A 23,227-nucleotide genomic window follows, 5' to 3' on the forward strand; every position below is an offset into this window, starting at 1 on the left:
GTGACTGATGGGGTCCATCTGTCAGAGAAGGGGAAGAGCATCCTCAGTCATAGGCTTGCCAGGCTGCTGAAGAGGGCTGTAAACTAAAGTTACTATGGGAAAGGGAACCTCAGTCTGTCCTACCCACCAGTTTGATGCCAGTACCAGCAATAGATGCCCAGAGCCTGGAGAAGGATCACAGGCCTGCAGCAGAAAGGAGTTCCAGCCACTCCAGCCAGCAAGTCACCTCATCGGGGGCCCAACTTAAATGCCTCTATGCAAATGCACACAGCATGGGGACTAAACAAGAGGAATTAGAGGCATGCACACACCTGCAGGACTATGAACTTATAGGCATCACAGAAACATAGTGAGTGTTGGAATGGAAAGATACAGACTGTTTAGAAGGACAGGCAGGGGAGACAAGGAGGGGGTGTTGTCCTCTATGTCAATGACTAGCTGGAGGACATGGAGCCTGGGGGATGAATGAGGAACCGAGACCTTATGGGTTGGGATTAAAGGGAGGACAGGGACAGGTGACATTATAGTGGGGGTTTGTTACAGGCCACCCAACCAGGAAGACCAAGTGGATGAGTGCCTCTATAGACAGAGAGGAGCAGCCTCACATTCACAAGCCCAGGTCCTCATGGGGGACTTCAGCCACCTGGAGATCTGTTGGAGGGACAACAGCAAGGTATAAGCAATCCAGCAGGTTCCTGGAATGCACTGATGATAATTTCCTTCTCCAAGTGATAGAGGAGCCAACAAGGACAGGTGCTATGCAGGACCTTGTTCTGACAAACAAGGAGGGGCTGGTGGGGAATGTGAAGCTCAAGGGCAGCCTCGGCTGCAGTGACCATGAAACGGTAGAGTTCAAGATCCTGAGGGCACTGAGGAGGACACACAGCAAGCTCACTACCCTGGACTTCAGGAAGGCAGGCTTCAGCCTCCTCAGGGATCCGCTTGTTATAGTACCATGGGATAAAGCCCTGGAGGGAAGGGGGGGTCCAAGAGAGCTGGTTAATATTCAAGGATCACCTTCTCTAAGCTCAAGAGTGATGCATCCCAGCAAAGAGGAAGTCAGGCAAAAACACCAGGAGGCCTGCATCAATGAACAAGGAACTCCTAGACAAACTCAAACACAAAAAGGAAGCTTACAGAGGGTGGAAGCAAGGACACATAGCCTGGGAGGAATACAGAAATTTTCCAAGCAGTCAAGGATTAGGTTAGGAAAGCTAAAGCCCTGATAGAATTAAATCTGGCCAGAGACAAGAAGAAAAGCTCCTATCTGTACGTTGGTGACAAAAAGAAGACATGGGAAAATGTGGACCCTCTCCAGAAGTAACTGCAAGACCTGGTTACCCAGGACATGGAGAAGGCTGAGGTACTCAATGACTTTTTGCCTCAGTCTTCACCAGTGAGTGCTCAAACCACACTGCCCAAGTCACAGAAGGCAAAGGCAGGGACTGGGATAATGAAGAACCACCCACTATAAGCGAAGCTTAGGTTCAAGATTACCTGAGCAACCTGAAGGTGCACAAGTCCATGGGGCCTGATGAGATGCATCTGCAGGTGCCAAGAGAACTGGCAGATAAAGTTGCTAAGCCTCTATCCATCATATCTGAGAAGTCACGGCAGTCTGGTGAAGTTACCACTGACTGGAAAAGGGGAAACATAGCGCCCATTTTTAAAGAGGAAAAAAAGGATGACCTGGGGAACTACAGGCCAGTCAGCCTCACATCTGTGTCTGGCAAGATCATGGAGCAGATCCTCCTGGTAACTACACTAAGGAACATGGAAAAGGAAGAGGTGATTAGTGACAGCCAGCATGGTTTCCCTAAGGGCAAATCATACCTGACAATTTTATGGCCTTCTACAATGGGGTTACAATGTTGGTGGATAAGGGAAAAGCAACTGATGTCATCTGTCTGGACTTGTGCAAAGCATTTGACACTGTCCCACATGACACCCTTGTCTCTAAATTGGAGAGATGGATTTGACAGATGGACCACTCTGTGGATAAGGAATCGGCCAGATGGTTGCACTAAAATAAGTTGCAGTCAACAGCAAAATGGTCAAGTGGAGACCAGTGACAAGTGGCATTCTACAGGGGTTGGTATGGGGACCAACACTGTTTATCATCTTTGTTGGCAACATGGACAGTGGGACTGTGTGCACCCTCAGCAAATTTGCCAACACCACCAAGTGCTGTGGTCAACACACTGGAGGGAAGGGATGCCACCTAGAGGTACCTTGACAGCCTTGAGGTGGGCCCACAGGAACCTCAAGAAGCTCAAAGAGGCCAAGTGCAAGTTCCTACACCTGGATCACAGCAATCCCAACAACAAGAACAGGCTGGCTAGAAAATGGATTGAGAGCAGCCCTGAGGAGAAAGACTTGGGGGTGTTGGTTGATAAGAAGCTCAACACAACCTGGCAACACACACTTGCAGCCCAGAAAGTCAACTGTATCCTGGGCCGCAGCAAAAGAAGCATGGTCAGCAGGTCAATGGAGGCAATTCTCCACACCTACTCTGCTCTCATGAGATACCACCTGGAGTTCTGCCCATGGCAGTGGGGTTGGACTAGATGATCTTTAAAGTCCCTTCCAACCCAAACCATTCTATGATTCTATTACCTCCCCCAGGCTTGCATTAATGTTATCTGTGCATATGGATACACATACAAAGAAAGGAAGAATTCCACAGTGCTAAAACAGACAAATACATGGCCAAAACAGCAGAGCTGCTACCTTGAAACAAGTTTTGCTACTGTTGTTTGGCAATCTTTCCTCAAATACCTTTTTAGCATATAAGTTTTTGCCATATAATTTAAAAGCTGTTATAGTAGTCACTGACGTGTAAGGTGAACTTTTACATCATTATTATCTGTAAAGTGTTACAATTATAGTAACCACATATTCACAAGGAATTGGTATACCTAGTTACTTCTGCTTTAATTCCTTGTATACAAGTTATATAATTGCATAGTACACACTATACATATATGTGTGTGTATACACACACAAAGTTTACTTAATATATATTAGCTTTTGTTTCAAAGCATTCTGGAGATGTAAACCAATTTACTATTGATAAGAAATTCCACTTTAAATTCCAGTTTTCAGCACCAAAGTATAAAACACTTTGGGTAGGGGGTTATAGACGCAAGATTGTATTCATACTGGATGTTATCCAATACTATAGGTTTTTCTCCTCTTCTTTAACCTTTTTAACCAAATATTACTGTTGTAATTTGAATCTTTCTTCCTGGATAACCAATTAGAACAAGAGGCAATCCATATCCCTGAATATTCTGCAAGAGAGGAGGCCAACCTTCATGAAAGGTAATGCTACCATGTCTCCTTCCTGAACTGAAGCACAGAACTGTGGTTCAGCCACGTTTTCTCTCTACAGGAAACTGAACCCTTGTTTTCCATCTCATCAAAATTCGCAGGAATGTGAAGCTACCACATCTTACCTTATGTACCTTCCTACTACTGATTGGAAATCCTCCTGTTAACTGCTACCATCAGCCTCTCATTTATGCCAGCAACAGGATTCTTGATATAAAATTGTGTCAATATCTGAGTTTTACAAAACCTAGGACCTTACCCTACACTTCAGTCAGCTTTTAGCAACTTGAAAATCAAGTTTATCACCCCTAATTCTACAAGGCTTAATTTAAAAATCCTGAATAAGTTGGGGCCAGGATAAAAAAAAAAAAAACACAACGAACTTAATCCTAAATTTTCAAGACAGCCACAACGGTCTTTGAGGCTTTTGAAGACGTACCTGTTACTATTTGGGGCAGCTCTGTTTAATATGTCTGTCTTCCTTTCAGGCCTCCCTTAAGACAAAATCAGCATACCGCTACATCACCAGGGAAGGAACCAGAGTTTGACTCACTGCAGTGTGATGGCTAGAATTAGTTTAATGGCCACACATTACATATAGCCCTTTCCTGTGTAAAAGGCTAAGTATGTATCTCACTCATTTTAAGATCTCTTGAAGGAAGCCTGGATTCTTACAGTTGATCACTCATTTACTCTAAGAAAAATTCTTAATTATCCTCACATTTTTCTGAGATGAACATTTAGTACCTTTAAGAATGTGCATGCTAAATGAGCTACTATATTTGTTTTCAATGTTACGCCACAGACCATCAGCAGGCGCACTGTTTGACAAAGTTTACCAATACCTTTGTTCAGAAAGCCTGGTGTGCCATCCCAGTGCGTTATGTTACACAATACACTTGCATTTGGTTATGAAAAAGGCTTTCAGCAACAGACCAGACAGATATGAGACTCAGAAAGGCCCTTCTCACTACTAGCCCTATAGTACAGGTCAGATACGTTAACACAGGCCAGAACCACAACCTCTTTCCCAAAACCAAAAAATATTACACAGCTAGTACAGTGAAGTTTCATTTCCCACATGGAGTCACAGGAGCAAGAGCAGCTTATTCAAGGTTACCAGCACATGAGTTACAGGTATTATATCATGTAAGTGTGAGGAAGAGAACAATGAGTAAGTCTCAGGTCTAAACTGAGCATACATTCTTTTTTTTCCCCTTATATGCATTGGATATACACCTGAATAAAACAAGTTTTTGACTTGCCAGATGACTTCTTGAGGGAAACATAAGATTACCAATTATTCCTAATTAAGTATAAACTTTCAGATTGCTTACTAAGAAAAATCCATGATAAACAAATTTTGGAAGGCACATCAGTTAAGTAATGAACAATATGAACAAAAACTGATCTGGACAACATTAAAGAGCTGAAACTGGTTATTCATCTTTTTTTGTAGTGTTAAAGAGTAGTTAGAACTGCATTGCACTTATGTAATGCTTGAATTTTGGATGACTCACATTTATACTCTGACATAGCTAATACGGATTTCAACTTCCATATATTATATGACACCATTCTATTAAGACCCTTTAACAGCATATAGGACCTAGTCAACAGAGCTGGCTTCCCCAGCTCTGCCATTCCACGCGTCTGCAACAGAGGCTCCTGGTTCTTCCAAGCTCGGGGGCAAGCACCACGCAGGGGCCCGCAGCCAGGACCTGATCTGCTCTTTGCCCACAACCTTCCCCATCCTCTTCACCTCAGTTTGGAGCAAAGCCAGGCTTTGAACTCTGCCACAGGGTTACTTTTCCTCCATATAGTTCTCAAAACAAGGACATGTGTCCATGATATAATTTTATGCATCTAGCATTTCAAACAGTTCACATATAGCCAAGATAAAAAAACATGAAAATTAAATGAAATACATTCTGTTAGAAGTTTAAGGTAAAATGAAGGAAAAAGCTGTTCTTTAACTCATTATTTACATATTAAGTTACCAGGCAAAACATGTAAGCAGTTTCAATATAAATATTTTAGCAGAGACAGATGCCTATTAACATGAGTGGCAGTGAACATGACATATGGCAACTTTTTACTAAAACAGACTGCAAGGCCTACACTTTAAAACTAAATATTGTCCCATTGCTGTTCAACTAGCTCTTTCTTGACCAGATTTCAGCATCAGGCAACCTCCATATTTGTTTTAAGAATAAATTCTGAATAGCAACTAGTTATCAAAGTGGGGGGGTTTGGTGTTTTTTATTGGGGCTTGGTGTTTTTTTTTAAGGGGAGAGGGGTGAAAGCAACAGAAACTATCCCAGATTTAAGTTAATAATTAATATCCTTTTTTGTTTGTTCTCCCAGAAACAAAAATAAAACTAGAAGTTTAACTTGCACCCAGGACAGCTGTTCTGAAGACCAATCAGTGAATCTCAAAGTGTGCTAACTACAAGAGTCCAGAAAATCCTCACTGCTTGGACAGTTCACAGAGAACTTCAGAGAGAAAAAAAGAGGGGAAAAAGTCAAAACACAAAAACCCATCCCTTGAAAAGGTCACACAAACAGTTCTCCCCACACCCTCCCCCCAAACCAAATCCATGAATAGCATACTTTGGACACAGTTGAATAGCCAAACTCATCTCACTTCCTAAATAATTTTGAAGACTGAAGAACAAGTGCTGCCATATATTATCACTTGTCATTTCAGCTTGCATTTGTAATCTTCATTATTTGTGAGCTGTATAGTCCCATTCCACCAGCTCCATACAAACGGACAATATCCTCTACTCTATTACCCCTTGTGCCACTGATGAAAACTCTAAGTTTCAGTAGTATGCAGCGTTCTCCAATTAATGTATTTTAGTAACACTGGCACATTGAGTTATAGCAGCGATACACAATCAGCAATGGTATGATACATTTTGCTCCAGAAATACTTTTGTTCTGCAAGTTTGCTTTAAGATACAACCCAGATACACCATAGACATTACAGGTTACAGGAACCATGCAAAAAGAAAATCAGTTCTACATTACTACCAATTATATACATCTTTAATTATAATTTCCATCTTTCTATAATCTTCTTCTTTCTTTGTAATTGATGCTCTAGAAGGAATTTCCTCCCAGTACCTTGTAAGCTAACCAAGTGCTGCACTTCGCAAATGAAAGATTTGTCAGCCTCAGAACCCCAAAGTCCCCAAACACTATGAAGTTCTGGTTTGCACACCCATGACACATACTACAGATTACTCCCTGTATAAGAGGTACACAACAGATGCTTACAAGAAAGAAAAATGGTTCTGGTGGCAGGAGAAAGCAGGAATGAGGTAACTAATGTAAATAGCAGATAGAAGACATGATGTAGATTATCTGTTAAGATCTGAAAACACAAAAAAGTTTGTATATTTTACCCTTTCATAATATTTAGTTAATTCAAGATTCCTTTGCAATAACCATAGGGCTTTCATATAATCAGAAATTTATCGTGACATCTTTTTTGTTTGGCTGGGTTTTCATAAACATTTCCCATAATACATGGCATTCACTGGAGTACTGACATGATCATATCCAATACAAAATGCACCATGAATAATGCAGAAACTATTCTTTTAAGATTTGACAGTTACCTGTATTTCCAGGAATTTAACAAAAAGTATTTACGTGATCCCATCTACTAATAAAAAAATTCTTAGTGATACCTAGTCAGGATATCAGAACAGTAAGAATCAGTGAAGAGTCACACTGTAATACACTGTTATTCTACCTGAGGGTTGATAGTCATCTTACATACACATGCGATTCAGTGATGCAATTATTTAAGCTCCTCACATTTGACCAGCTCTCTCATCAGCTATCACAGCAGAGCACAAAGGAATGAGCCAGCAAAAGCAATATTCTACAAGTTATTCAGATTTTGTGTGATCTGCAATTACCATGTCACTGCAATAACCATCATGAAAAATAACAAAGGTTGCAATTACAACCTGTTTTGCTCCAGTCATCTTACAACCACCCTACTATTAAAAGACCTACCCACAAACAACCCCCACACCACAGGCTTCCTCTTCATAGCTGGAAAACAGAACACAGCAAAGTCTGACACTTTCAGGAAAGCGATGTAACCCAAGGTTTTATCACAACCTCTAGAGGTGGTCTACAAATCTTCATTCCCTATTTCCCTTTCCCTCCACTCCCAAGTTTGCCTTGGTGCTCACCCCACCCACCCTTTTTCATTTTCTTTTTGTTGAGGCAATTAAGTTTTTAGAAAGTTGCAAAATAAAGTTATTTGACAAGACAAGAATTGAAATCTATATTACAGTAGGCACTGTGTGTGTGTATGAAATCCCACTAGCTTCTGCCAAAATTTGCTTTGGCTGGATTATGAAAGGTAGGAGAAGCAAAGTATATTAGAATCTTATAGTAGTATATGCAACAGTATCCTAACATTTCATCCTAAATAAGCCACCATCTATCCAGGCTTCCAAGTCAATGAAAGTTTCAAAACTTTTGACTTAAAAATTGAACATCCTACACTGCAACAGAGCAGCCTGTTTGCCAGGGATATATTTATTAACCAGTCTTAAAATTGTATATATCTGACATTTAAAAAAGGTCATACATGTATCTGTATTAGAGAAGACCTATCTTTGTAAAACCCCTGAATTCAAATTTCATAATATCTGAAGCAAAAAATAGAGGAAGCAACAATAAAGCCAATTAAAGCCATTGTGCTTATATAGCACAAAGCACACAAATCAAGAAGCGCTAGAACAGAGCACAGTTTTCCCACCGACTAGCAAGTTCTTTAGATGTGCTGAGGGACAGCAGGAAGCGCACCTTGCACAGCCTGGCAAACACGCAGTAAGCAGCTAAGTTAGACACTTATTTAGAGCTATTTAAGCCCTCAAAGCTTCATTTTATTTCTGCTCCCCATAGTCCATACTGTCTTATATTGCATGAACAGAAGCAACTACACATCCCCCAGTTATACCTTCCACTTTATTCCATATCACGGAAGGACCTTTCCTGAGTTCATCTGTCGAGACCACAACTTTCTCTTCACTTCAATTTCCTTATAGTTTCTTTCATAGTTTACAAGTGGATCAGCTGAAAGACTATCAACAGAAATCACAGAAGAAATTAAAATCTTAAGCCAAAGCTTCTAACCTAACAAACAATGCATTCATTTCCAAAATACATGTACAACACTAGTGCCATCTCTACTGTTTTCTAGATGTCTGTTTACATCTCAGAGACTATTAGATTTTTATACGAGTAGGTGAAAGCTCATACCCTGCCAAATTTTGAGGTTTCTACAACACCTCTTCTATTCTTTAGGGGAAAGCAAATCACAGCAGGAATACCACCTTGATGAAGCACACAGAGCCAGAGTACTGTTTTTCACTTCCCTCCTATCTTCTCCATGAAATCTCAGTCTTGGTCTGTCTATTCTGCACAAAGCTTTAGAAAGCCTGAGAAGTTATTTATAAGCTGCAGGGGATCGAGTGCTCTCTTTGCATTGATATTTGAGAATCAAGAACTTTAGCAAAACAGATTCAGGAAGCTAATCCACTACAGATAGATATTAAAAAAACACAAACCCCATACCTCCACAAAAATCCCTTTCTGGTTTAAAGTAAATAAAAACACCCACACATCTGAAAAATTTTACTGAGATACACCAGTACAAAGTATGAAACACATTAAAAAGTCATCCACAAATTACTGTTTATTCCTACATTTCTGTTACACAGTTTCTTCACCACAAGAACTGTTGGTCCCTCAAAGTTACCTTATCCTTATTTTTCCTCATGATCATCACTTATGCTTTCACATGATCAGAAACATCAAAGCTAGGGTTTGGAGCCATCATACCAAAGTAACCTTTCTCTATGCCAGAAGGAAACAAATGCCAGCTTTCAGCCCCTCCAAGAAAGTGATAAACACACTGATTTAGTAATTTTAAGGTTTTATACCATTGTTTCTCTGATCAAATTTTTTCTTGCCATCCTGCTCCAACTAACAGCGCTCACTGGAGGTACCAGGAGTGATGCTACAAAAAAATCCCCACAAACACCAAAACACAGCACAAGCAACTTCTGGTCTTTATTCCCCTGCTTCTTCTCAACTACTCATCATCGCTATGCTGCTTGATTTATGGAACACCAAAGGCTAAAATGTATACCCATTCAACTCAACAATATGTATTGTGTTTGCGTTAAATACTGTAACAGTATTCTATTACAGTCTGACACCTATCACGGAGTAATATTGACAGAATGACTGTCAGAAAAGGTTTCAGAGTCTGAAAGCCTTCTCCCCTCTGACAAATCCCTGGATTTCTTACAGTTCCTGGCAGACAACCCACAGAGCCTAGGAAAGATGACCAAGCGAAACTTAGAATAAGGGAACAATACAAAGAATATTGACTTTCTCAACACATCTGTTTTGAACAAGCAAGGACTGGACAGATGAAATTTGGAAAATGTCAAGAAGAAATACAATATCAGAGTTTACTACTGTCCCATTGCTTTCCTTTACACAGACTAAATGTTGTTGCTTGTATTAGACAACTTCATTAAAATGAGCATTTAAAGAAAACCTATCTGTGAAGAAATCTGTGGCATTTTTACCATTACTTAAACAGCCAACTACATAAGTACACTGCTGACAAGAGTCAACAATACCAAGAGCAGCCTTTGAAATCTATGACCCACAGTAACCACTAGAGCCAAATACCAGAAGTCTAATCTGTTTCCTCTTAGTAAAGTCCACAAGCTGCACAAGTGTGGTGCCAAAATTTGTACTTTAGATGCTGCTTGTGACTGACTGAAGGACTTACAGAAGTGCACCTAGAAGCTGTCTCTGACCTTTCAAAATATGAAGACTATTGTTCTAAAACCAGGTTTACATTAGAAGTGCTTGTTAATATATTAGCAAATGCTACTGGTGAGCAATATCCTTTTTGCTGTAAGAGTCCCTAGTGCAGATGCCATTAGACCAAGGAATTAATCACTACAAGTTTTGTTGGGGTCGGAGTGGGCACTAGCAAAAATCTGTATTATTAAAAGCATGCTCTTGCACCTATGAACTGTATTCACCGCACAATTACTTCTCCAATATTTTATGCTATACTGACAATGTCTTTCTGTGGACACTTCATACTTTCTGTGGACTTTCTACTTCTACACCTCCCTTTTTTGTTTCCCTGCCAACTAACAGTAATTTATCCAACCTATACCCCAGAACTGACTAACCGTTTTTGAGAGAACACTGTTATTAATTGAATACCATTAACTGACAGGTTCTGGATTTGCAGCAAACTACACTGATCCCCACTATGTAAGGGCGAACAAGCTGTTCAGAGGGTTATCTGGAAAAGAATCAGATCTTGACAGACTTGGCATTTCCCACCTCTGTAGGGCCTTGGAGATGTTTCTATCAGAAGTCATTATGGTCAGTGTTCTACAGTGACACTTAATGCACATAATTGCCACTTACAGCTACCTCAATTTTAAGTTGGAAAGAGCTCAAAGTCAACCATGACTGTTACTGAAAGCTAAGTCTGAAGACTACTTTGATGACAATACATTATCTATGATGATGCCTTACTTCTTTTCCTGCAATTCAAAGGCCCACAGCTCAGACGAAATTTTTCCTTCTGGTATTAAAGAAAGTGTGGGTTTTGTTTATGTCATTGTTTCTACTATTTACTATTAAGCAAAAAAACTAAATAGCTTGGCCAGAATACACAGTAGCTGATAGTCACCCTCAAAGACACTACTTGTCATCTTACAACACTCAGTCTATAACTTCATGGTCCAAAAGAGATCCTACTCAGAAGGCAACGATATTTCCATCCAGTCATTTTTCTTGTGCAGTAACAACGTTCCTGTTTTACTGGCTATGCTAAAATAGTTTACATCCATGCACTATTTAGGTCCAAACTTGCTAAATTTTCAAGTGATAATAATCATTAGGTCTACTTAGGTACCTAATCTTTTATTAAAGCTTTTCACATCACTCCCAAAATTTACAAGTTGTAGCTGAAATACATATATCTCCATACGCTCTTCTTAATTGTACCAACTGTGGAACCTACAGACACCATCTACTACTTAAAGGCGTTAAGGACTACGTTAACTTCTGTACTATGTACGCTACTTTTTCATGCTGGTATCAGTTCACCAAAAACAGTGGCAGACTGTTCAAAACTACACTTTTTCTTCTGAGGAAAGCAATCAGATTCATAGATAGAGCCTTTTGCTGCTGTTCTGAGCCTTCTGAACTTTATCAGCGTCAAGGAACTTGTACTTTCATTATCCAATTAAAAAAAAGTTAAGATAAGCAGTTTAGGTTTAAACAATACATGCACAAAACCTGTTGAAACACACTGTACTGGGAGCCTTGGAGAAAACTTATTTGAGGAGCTGGTGACATTGAACAGGCCCTCCTATCTGCTCCATTGGGCCTTATACTTTGAGCTTGAGAAGTCTGACCTTTAGCATCAGTAGCCACCCACTGCATAGGAACCAGCTGAAGCGCCCTGTGCCAGTCTGCGAGGACAAAGTGAATTTGAAACCAGCTTATGTGCCATCTTCAGCCCCAGAATATGCTCAGAACTGCCGGGGGGGGGGGGGAGGTAACCATCTTAAAATCGGGGAGAGCTCATACTACTGAATCAGCATTCACTTTACAGCAAATTCTGGGGATAGAGGAGTGGAAGTCTGTATACAAGTAACACAGCTAAATCGCCCCATATGACATCAGTACCTGTCATTATCACTCTATAGATTGAGTCTGATAATTAACATCTCTAACCTCACTCAGTCTTGCCCTACTTCTGCAAACTTAGCTTTTTATCCATGGTCTACCTTAGCAACATGAAAAATACACATTTCATACATTACACTTTTATACACTGGCATTATAATCCAAGGCCCTTTTCTCAAAAAAAAAAATTCATCATGTCAGCTAATAGAATTAGTACCCTGAACATCTGAGGGAAGTTCTACATATGCCTACCATCAAAATTATGGGGCATCTAAAACTGAGGGCAGGGGAGGGAGAATAAGGGGTAGTCTTCAGGTTTGAGGTGGTTTTAGTCACATTAATTTACAGTGTTTAAGTGAAGTAACAAATAATCAGATTTATGAGCTCACACATTTATTTTAGGAAAACGAGTAAGAAGTAGCTAGAAAAAGTTTTCCAGTCCAGAATTTTTTGATGATACAAAGAAAATCCAAAGACATTTGGCAAATAAATCTAAATACTAACAAGCGTTATTTATAATTTTCTGTCTGAAAGAACTAATCACTATAATCACATTCAAATTACACTGCACTGGCATTACTATTAAAATCTGTTTGCTGCTATTTTTTAAAAAGACTGTTATGAGCCTGATTTTTTTACTAAATACTTTCCAACTGTAAACAGGATTAAAAGAAACAATATTTTGAAATAACCTTTCAGGTGTTTAAAAATTAAGCATTAAAGAACTCATTCTTGTTAGAAAACTCATATCAAATTATGGCACAGATTAAGTCAATGAATTCCCTAAACCATAGTTAAACTTGCCTGTGAACCCCAAATGGAGGCTGGATATATCCATATGCTAGCTAGAAACTCCTCCAAAAAGGCTCTGTGTGTGTATATACACTTGTGCATTAAGTACATAAAGTTCAATTAATAAAGACCTTTTTATGTATTTTCCCCAAAAGCTATACAGGAAGCTGTACAGCAAACAAAGGGAAAGGTAGCTTTCATACCACTAAGCTAAGGTACAACTAACTACCTTGAATTTTGCACAAACTAAGAATCAGCTGCCTGTTGATCAAGTGGCAAACATCTCCACACAGCATAGGCCCTTCTTTCAAAAGCTTCAGGATTCTGCTCTTTTTTTCCTTCTTTTTTTATGGTGGGGGGGTAAGGAAGAAAGAGAAAAAACACCTTTCTGATACTGTCACCAGTACCAAACTGCTACCTTAATCACTTTTTTTTAAAACACTTTATCACTTTAGGCTTTCTCCCTTACTGCGGACAAAACAGACAGTAATGCCTATTTTGATTTGCTTTCTTTAAGGAAGGGAAAAAACTGCTTAGACAATGTATACAGACCAAAGTAGCTAACCTAAATGCTATGGTTTTGTGTGGTCTCTCTCCCATACCTTTGGATTTTGTCAATGAAAAGATTATTTTTTCTACTGGTGCTACATACCGAAATCAGTTCGGTAGCCCACAAGTACCTGCTGTTGTTCAAAGCAAGTGCTAGGCAGTGGCAAGAAAGTAGCAAAGAGCTGAACAAAGAAGGAAGCAAGGGGCAAAGAGGGTAGAATCCTAACTAAAAAAAATGGGGGCAAGTAGATAAAACTATTGAGCCTCCTAAAGACTAGACTAGAGGGGGAAGATAGTAGTGTGGTGACTGTACTCGTAAGATGAAAAATTTAAAGTTATTGCTATACTGGGGGTTATTTCTAGCTGTATTTTTCTAAATCACTCTAAGGGAGAAAGATAAATTTACATAACACATCTGATGCTTTTTGAAAGAAAGGTAAATGAAAAACCTTTTCCAATAGACTATGCTTCACTGGAAAAACCTCACATACATGTTCACAGAGCCCACACCATTGGCAGTACCGGACTCATACACTCTACTCATGAAAACTCAAATATTTCAGTACAAAGAATACCCATGTATTGAACTTGAAATATATGATAATCCATGAGCTTTCCAAAGATTAAGTTAAAGCTTGGAAGTTCATGTCAACTGAGAGAGAGGATTTACTTGTTCAGGCAGTAGATTTGAGCCACCTACCTCATTCAGCATGTAGTTGTTTTACCAGGTTCTCCATCACTTTAACAGTCTTATAAAAGAGCTGTAACCTAAACAGATGCTGAAGTTGTAAAGCAAGTCTTTAAGAAAGAAGGGAGCAGAGCTGAAAAAATGAGGGATTCCCCCCATTTCTCTTATATTTCTCCTAGGGATGTTAAGAGTTTTGATGGGTAAGGACAGCAATTGCAGAAGGGTGGAACAGAAAGGAGGTAACATCAGATAACAAGTCCAACCAAAATACAAACTGAGAATTTGAGAACTGACAAATAGTATTTGCCTTAAGTTCTCAACTTCACATATAAATGTGATACGTTCAGTGGTTCTCTCTAATTTCTTCTCAAAAAATGGGGATTTTAGCTCTAACCTCTAGAGAACCCCTGCACCAGCTCCTGTATTTCACAAATGCTTCTGTGTGGTGTCGTTGCTACCGTTCGTGTAAAAGTACAAAGCTATTGTGCAAGTATTTACAACCTGCATCCTACCTAAATTTTCTCAAAAAAGCTGGCACACCAAAGCAGTACGCAACACTTCACATTTCTATTAAACTTTAACAGTTTCTTAGAGCAGTGGCATTTGGCAGGAAGAACTTTTATGCAGGACAAATTAAATCTTGCTGAAAGTAAGCAAAGATTCGTAATTTCAAAGTGAGCTCGGTAAGTCTTAGAATGGAAAGCATTAACTTACAGCTTATGTCAATCCCTGTCAAACCAGGAACGTTTATACTGTGGATATCTACCACAATAGGTATCTGTGGTGGTGCAGCCCCTGGGGCCACTCTGAGATCCCACTGTGTTATCTTGATCATAACAAACTGGGCGCCCGACAATCTCTGTCCACACCTGGGCCATCTGCTCCCTGATTTGTGTACCAGAATTGTGGCCAGAAGTAAAATATTGACCAAAGCCAATCTTCTCAATCCTATAACCAGCAATCCAAGAGGGAGACCTTTGGAGCTCTCCAGGACTGCAGCGGGCTGCGTGACCCTGTATCTCCCCCTGGGCTGGGATGCCTCTCAGGGTAGATTTCACAAGGATTCAAGGGGCTGATTTTGCAAGGGTCACTGGCCCTGCGCTGATGAATGCCAACACAAAGAAAGTAATTCATGAAACTCATGAAGAGGGAAATTTTATTTACAGGTTAACCTCAGGGTGGGTGTGTGTGCAATTTGACTACATATATTATCCCTATTCACATAAACTGTTGACCAAGTCTGAGACTAAGATTAGACCTAGCCACACCTTGACTTCTCTCCGAAAGGAGTTTAGAAAGCAAGGGGGTCTATTCTGAACCTCGTGGCTCAGTGGGAGGGTCCTCCTTATCCCCTGCATCCATAATCTATCTGTGAATAATTGTAACTTGAACACAACTGAATTTTCCTTTGTGCATTTCTATGTAACAGAATGAACCTTGACATTCTCGAATTTTTAACTAAGTCGTTATGTTGATTGCAAAAAGTTCTATCAAATTGTTGTTTTAAATTGGCTGATGCTGTTAAGAATTATACAATCTCATACCGTGATCCACCTCAAAAATATTAATAAATCTTAAATTGCTAACTAAAGCTGTGTAACAAATCATATTTCCAACTATTTGGTGTAGTTGGCCATATCCACAAATCTGTATTCACGACAGTATCAAACAATGATGTTAACATTAAGATTTGCTTGCATAAACAGGGATGTCCAAGGGCATTTTAGACACCCTAAAATACCCAAGGTATCTGCTTAAGCCTGGCACATACAACAGAGTTTAATAAACTTCTATTTTTTTTTTCCTGCAGTAGCAGATACAGTACCATCAGGATACCCCCTAAAGCTGCTAAAATGAGCTGCTGACTCCTATGTTTATGCAATGAATTCATTCTAGATGGCCAGTTTCCAAACAGTTGTGGTAGTGCAGCATGTTTTCATTTAAAATACACAGTAACACAGCATGATTTTAATAGGAGTCTTTAGGACAATATCCCCTGGCCCTCCTGCCTTTCCTCCAAAGCATCTTATCAAATGCTTATACAGCCAAAAAACTTAGATCTGATGATGGCATCACATTCACATGTGACCCTCAGAAATGCCTGACAGGTGCACATCCTGCATATGCAGGTAGCCTACCTATCAGTGATGCGCTAGGAAAACCAGAGTGCCCTCAAAACAGAAGTCTGGCCTCACACAGACAGTTGGCACAGAGGGACTTGCTTAAACAACTATATAATGCATTATTTTGTCAAAAAAAATTCCACACACTAACTGTAATAAACTACCTACATCCATCTGTGATCAGCACTAAAAGTTTATTTTCCACTTATCCCAGTACAGTGTCCCCTAAAGAGCCTTCTTTATCAGCTCCCTCTCCCAAAAAAAGATAAGTGCAAATGAAGATCAGACCCTAAACATTGCCCAGAAATAGGCATCTCTTCCAGTTGCACACCTGTGCTGTGGTATTTAACTGCCCTTCAAGATCACTTAAGTTTGTTTGTGTATGTTGGCTTGTATTCCTATATATCCCTATAAGCCTTATCTTCACCAAAAAAAGTGGTGTTTATTTTGGTTTGAAGTGGGAAGAATTAAAGAATACTAATATATTTCAAGTCCACACCCTCCCAAAGTATTACTTCAGCAGGGTTACTCTGTTTCCCTACTCCTACCACAGAGGACTCCATTCTTACTTTGGTTCCTCATGCCCGTGTCACTTGGAAGTGGGAGGACCCAGATCACAACCTCACTTTGAGGCCTGTGGAACACACAAATGGAGACAAATCACTCAGTGAATGCAAGACTAGTTCACATAAGAGCCAAAACTCACATTTTCTATTCCATGAACTAAGCACTTAAAAGTTAATTTTGTGTGTAACTGAGCAACGCTCCATTCCTTTTGCCCATCTAGGCTAAGTTTTTTTGAACTTAGCATAACCTTCTATCAGTGGCACTCCTGTTTCAGGGAAAGCAGGTCCACCCTCAACAGTGGGGCACAGTTCTGGCAACTTATTTTCTCTCTAATGCCAAGCAAAATGGCACACATGCTAGCACAAAGTCCAGCAACACAGAACACCAGAAGAGCAAGGACATGTATGAACCATAAGTATACTGTGCCTGAGCAACAGCACCAAAGGAAGGAGGGTGTCAAATAGAAAGCATTAGAGCTACAACTACCTTCAAGTAACGTCAGTCAATAAAATTGTAGCTGCATGAATAAGAAAAACTGTCAGTAAGGCTTTTTTTTCTTTTTAAAGATCTCAAGAGATTAGGTCAAAATAAATTCAGCATTAGAAATAAGTAGATTAACAAAAAAGTTTAAAGGCACATTAACATAATTGAACTAGTTGACCTGGGTCATTAGACAGGTCTTCAGACATCTATTCTGAGATATTAGATCAAGGGCCTACACTAGATTTTAATTGCAAATAACATCCAGATAGCATCCATTGCTAATGTACTTCCAACGGCAATATGGAGCAAAAGAGACTGTAGTTCTAAGCAGCTGGGAGGCCTATTCTTTACAGCATCATCAGGAATCATCACTTATTAACATGAGGTGCTATAAGAATGTCAAATAAAATCATCAGATACTTGGGGAAGAGGCAAGCTACGTTACATCTAAAAACTTTTGCAGAATAATTTTTTTTCCAGAGGAACACTCATATTTCAAACATTAAATACAAACACCTGATCTTGTTGCACTTGACACATTGCCTTAAGACATTATTTTCTTTTTAAGCTAATGAATAACTGTATGAAGCAAAGTTTCAGAAATACAAAGTAAACTGAAGCACAAGTGAGAAGTTTTCAATCTCTGACACTGCACAAGTGAAAAGGAGCTTATATTTGTGGAAGACAGAAGATGAAGGAGCAGCTAGGATTAGAAGGCACTGTAGGAGTAAAAAAAAAAGGTAACAGAGAGACAGAAAGGAAAGAACTGTGTATATATATTGAAATTGAACAGGGGAGGAAAGCACCTTCCTGAGATAGGGTATCAATTTAAGACAGTCCTCCATAATAAGAATGACTTCTTTACAGCTTGGAAGTAGTAAAGAAACATGCATTAATACTTGAATTTAAAGTATTAAGCAAGACAAAGCTTTTCCCCACTATTACAATGATACAGTAACTAGATTCCTGATCACATAATCTATTGTTTTAAAATTCTGGGCAAATTATCAGAGCCCATCCAACATCCTCAGACATGCTAACACTACATAACAGAGCTGAGGGGGCCTCCACTCAGTTTTTCAGAGTATTCAGTTTTACTTTATATAGAGGCAACTGCCTTGCTAACAAAATGCAATACCTCCATCTTAATACTCCCTGCCTTTTTGTAACGCTAAAGCTATTAAGACAACTGCCAACTTGAATCTTTTGAAGAGGACTATGACCAGATATGCATATACTAGGTGAAATTAGTCTATGTCACTGCTTCCTCAGACATAAAAATTAAGGTCATCAGTGATGCAGTCAGCTATGCTTGTCAGGGTTAGTAATTCTAATGCACAAGAGCATTCTAAAGACTACCATAATGCAGAAGCACGTATTCCATTAAACTGATAGATATTGATTTCTATAGGGGTCTAGAATCATTCTGAGTTGTTTAGCAGAAGTTAACTGAACTTACAGGATGCCACTAAAAAGAATAAGAAAAATACAGCAACATATGACATTGTTTCTCATGAACATCTAGTTTTGCACAGCCAATGCAGCAGCCTGTATGAGACGAAGCAGAAAAGAAAATCCAGTTTGAGTTAGCATCATGGCTCCCTACATAGATGATACATAGTAGTTGTGTTAAGTCTGTGACAGATCTTACTCCAGCCTTTCCCACCTCCCCATCATAATCTAAAACTAGCCTGCTGGGTCACTCTTCAACTTCCATTCCCAAACTCACTAGATCTCAACAGCTGCCTTCCTACTCAGTCCTATCAAACCCAATTCAACACCTCTTCACTCTCACAGAAGTTACCCGTCACTCAAACACTTCAGAAGAAATGGGACCCTCTCTCTCTCAACCCATACCTATGACCAAGCGCTATAGCCAGTATTTTGTCTGGCTGAACAAATGCACATCCTGTTTGATGCTTTCATCAAGATAAACACTAAAGCTATGCACTAGCACATTTTTACTTATTTACTCTATAAATTGAGCTATTCAAAAAACACATTGACTGAGGACTACATAGTAAGCAGATTAAAGGCAGTTGCAGAGGCTGGTAAAATATAATAAGCCATGCACAGTGTTATAGTAGAAAATTATAATGGGCAGCACTTTCTAACACCAGTCTAACTCCAGAAAATGTAAATATACCACAGGCATTAATTATTTTAATTGAACCAAATATGTTCTAAAAGGTAAAAGACTAAAAATACATACTAAATTATACTAAGTTGTTAGCCTAAATAGCACTTGGGAGTTAACAAAATACCTGTGGGAAAACAACACAGATGGTCAAACAATGTAGCATAGTGATACCCTATGCAAACACTATCACTTGGGTTTGGTGGGGGTTTGGGGGGTTTTATTTTGGTAGTGGGTGTTTTTTTGTTTGGTTGGTTTTTTGTTGTTGTTGATTGCTTTTTTTAAGTAGATTCTTGTTTCAAGCTCCAAACAGTATGTGGTTTGGCTCAAGGCTGAATGGTTCACTAAATATACACTGAAAAGATTGCCCCCTTCCCCAAAGAAAATACATCCGCCCAAGTCAGGGTCAAATTCAGGCATTCAAAAGAAGGAAAAATTACACATTTCTATTCTTCTCGTTTGCAACAACATGCCCATGGATGACAAAGAGGTGAAGAAGGAATATGACCACAAATCTTTCCCTTTTACTCTTCTACTCTCACTCATTTAACTATGGTAGTCCATACTCCATGCTTAGGACTTAACTAGGTCCTAGCATCACATTTCAGGCATCACTTCAGAGAAGCACTCTGCTCCCAAAGTATCCCTTCAGTGCTTTTCAAGGCTTTGTTAAAAAAGGAAAAAAGTCAGGTGTCTAAAGCAGGAAGTTATACTTTGAAAAGTTAAATAAGACAGTCCTTGAAAGCAAAAGGAAACTTGTCAGAACTTGAGGCAACATCTTGTTTTGTTTCATCATGAATCTGGCAATTCTCAAAGAAATCAGTGTAGTTATACTGTAGAATCCAGGCTGATGTACGTAAAGCTGCCTATCCTTCAATATCCCCCTCCAAAAAAATAAAGGAAAAATAAAGAATGTGCAAAGACATCGATATTAGGCATGCTGCCATGCAGACATGGTCACCCTCCTGGGAGTGAAGGGACACAGCACAGGGTAGGAAAGGTAGACATGAACAACTCAGCAAGATAGGCCTACACCTGCTCAAGGCACAAGTGAGCAAGGACAAGCTAAGGCTTCTGTAGAAAGCTAGCTTCTTGTTCCTGGTCTGCCTTCCATTACCTATGGCACACAGATAGAGCCCGAGAGAGATGGGTTTCTTCAGACTAGACATGAAAAAGCTAAATTTGGAGATGCATGGGTTGCTAATGAGTGTGAGAATAAACCATCATAACCACGTTAACTGCACCTCCTACAACAGTCATGCATAAACAGAAAATTTTCCACCAGCAATAACCTGGCTACGCTAATACAGCACTATGCATAAAACAGCAGACAGACTCAAGCCCAAAGGGTGAGTCAACAACTTGCTGGTATCACTGCCAAGGATAGATCCTGGATTTTTTATTTCCCTTCCCTTCTGCAGAAGAACGTGCTGTTACTAAGCAAGACAAAGGGAAGACTATTTTTATAGATTTTTGCACATGGCATAGTATAAATATCTCCACAGACAAGCGTTTCAAAAGCATTGTTTCTCAAGCATCCTTAATCCTCTGTCAAAATCCAATTTTTATTTCTCTAGGCAATACACCGTATGATAGCTATAAGCTACAAAATTCCCATCAGTACTCAATATTAAACAAAATAATTAAGTCAACATCACTGCAAACTTTAAGAAGAAATTTAGACTACTACAGTAAAAGTACCCATATGTATTGTATTTGATCAAGTCTGTTTTACTTCTGTTCCTTCCCAAAGCTTCCTAATCCAAGCAAGTAAATCACTTTTGGTGCTACAGGGGTGCCAAGCACAACAGCTGCTCCTGTCCCCTTTATCAGGAATAACTCAGCCTTCTGAATTGATAAACAACAAAGATACAGGTAGTTTTAACTAGTCAAGTGGCAAAAAACACCACTGGCTTAGGGTATCAGGAACATAGGTAGAGAAAGAAAGCCAGCCAGTAGTATCAGCAGAAATAATGAACAGGTTGTTACTTGTTCAGCAGTTGAGTGGTATCATTTCTATCCAGTTTTCCTACAACCATTACAAGAGTAAAGGAATTGCTAATACCAAATACATATTAAGAATTAGTCCTCCCGCCCTACCTATTAGGCAGCTGTGGCAAGCAATTGGCAGCTGATCAACTCCTAACACAGAGATTTGCTCAACAGGACATACTCCTGGTTGCTTCATCACAGCCTTTCCTACACTGTATGTAGGATACATCTGCTCCACCGGGCTACTTAATGAGATGCCTCACAAATGCATGATCAACATTTAAGTCACCATCTAAAATAACTGCTGCCTTTCTAGATGCATAAGAATTTACTGCCAGCAGGATTTAAGATTAATATGTACATCTTCACTTTGTCTGTATGCTTGGAACTTCAAAGGTAAACACATTTAAATACATTTCTGCTTCTAGGCAGCTTGCCAGGTTTATTTTGCTTTACACTTTTCAAGGATTTGTTATGCAAGTCTCATATCATTATGTACCTGTATTAATCCATGCAGTATTCAATTCAGGGACTGTTTCCAGTTTTAACTCCCATCTCAAAAGGGGCCAGGAAAGACACAAAACACACAGCAAAGAATCGGACATGTGGAGCCCCTTCAAACAATGACCAGTTAAGCATACCAGGATGCTTCAGCCTGGAACAAAGATCATATACTGCACACTGCTCAGGATTTCAGGGTCACAGTGAACAGAGCTGTGCAGGGCTGTTCACCACCTCTTCCAGTAAAAGAATTGAAGTAAAAAAAAATCCACATACTGGCAGCTCAAAAAACCCCAGAGAACTGGTTCATCACACAAACAGCAATTACACCACAAAACTCCTTTCTCCTGGGCACTCTTGATGCAAGAGCTCTAGATAAAAACACACCTGGAGCTATTAAATACAGACTTAATCACAATTCATGGAAGCTGGGATGAGCACTGCATGGAGACACCAACAGGCATTCCCCTGTGTTTACACTGTTCCTCCTTGGCACTCGCTACCATTCACTTGGTAGCTTGGAACAAGACATTCAGTTCATCACAGGTTGTCACAAAAGTTTCCTTTATTCTTTTTAAACTAAATAACAGCATACATGTTTCCACAGTAATTGTATGTTGTAACCAGTCTGAGGCTCAGAAGCCAGGAACAGACAAGATACAATCAGGATCATCTGAAGTTCTGTGCTTGAGATGGATGAACCTGGGAAGTACACAAAAGTTTTGAAAACCGTGTTCAGCATAGCTGTACTATCCTCAGAAATACAAACACCATCATCCACAATGTGCCCATTTAGATAGCAGACACATTTGGGAAGACCAAAAGCTTTAATGAATAGTTTTATTAAGAGCCAGATCCACCCACTTATTACTTCCTACACCATTGCAGCCCACTGGAAGAATTGGGTGTTTTACAGCACTGCATGCATTACCAGAAGCTTGCCAGGAATCATTGTTTAAAACACTCAGTTATTCTATCATTAAGGGATTACAGTTTGAGAAAGTGCTCTGTAAATCAGCCTAGTATCTTACTCAATCTTTAATCCCATTTTACAAGATCTAGCCTCACCACTATTCTCTGCCAGAATCCAACAGAACAACTGGAAACGCTAAGCCAAAAGCGCCATATATAATATAGTAAAGAAAAAACCTCAAATACACTTAAAAAAAAATCAAATTCCCTCTTACTTCCCTCCAACATACATAGACTTTCCCAGACTTCTGGGTCATAGGGAATTGGTCAGTACTACAAGTTTGATTATCAGAGGACTGCTAGTGAAATGCAACA

The 23,227-nt window shown here is 39.5% G+C and overlaps 1 protein-coding gene across 3 annotated transcripts in view; it reads right to left on the reverse strand.

Annotated features, from left to right (window-relative positions):
- The window catches only part of GBE1 (1,4-alpha-glucan branching enzyme 1), a 176,263-nt gene that overhangs the window by 151,844 nt on the left and 1,192 nt on the right, over positions 1-23,227 (reverse strand). The gene's annotated exons all lie outside the window — the stretch shown is intronic.

Source organism: Phalacrocorax aristotelis, chromosome 1, assembly GCF_949628215.1.
Source record: "Phalacrocorax aristotelis chromosome 1, bGulAri2.1, whole genome shotgun sequence".
Lineage (NCBI taxonomy): Eukaryota > Metazoa > Chordata > Aves > Suliformes > Phalacrocoracidae > Phalacrocorax > Phalacrocorax aristotelis.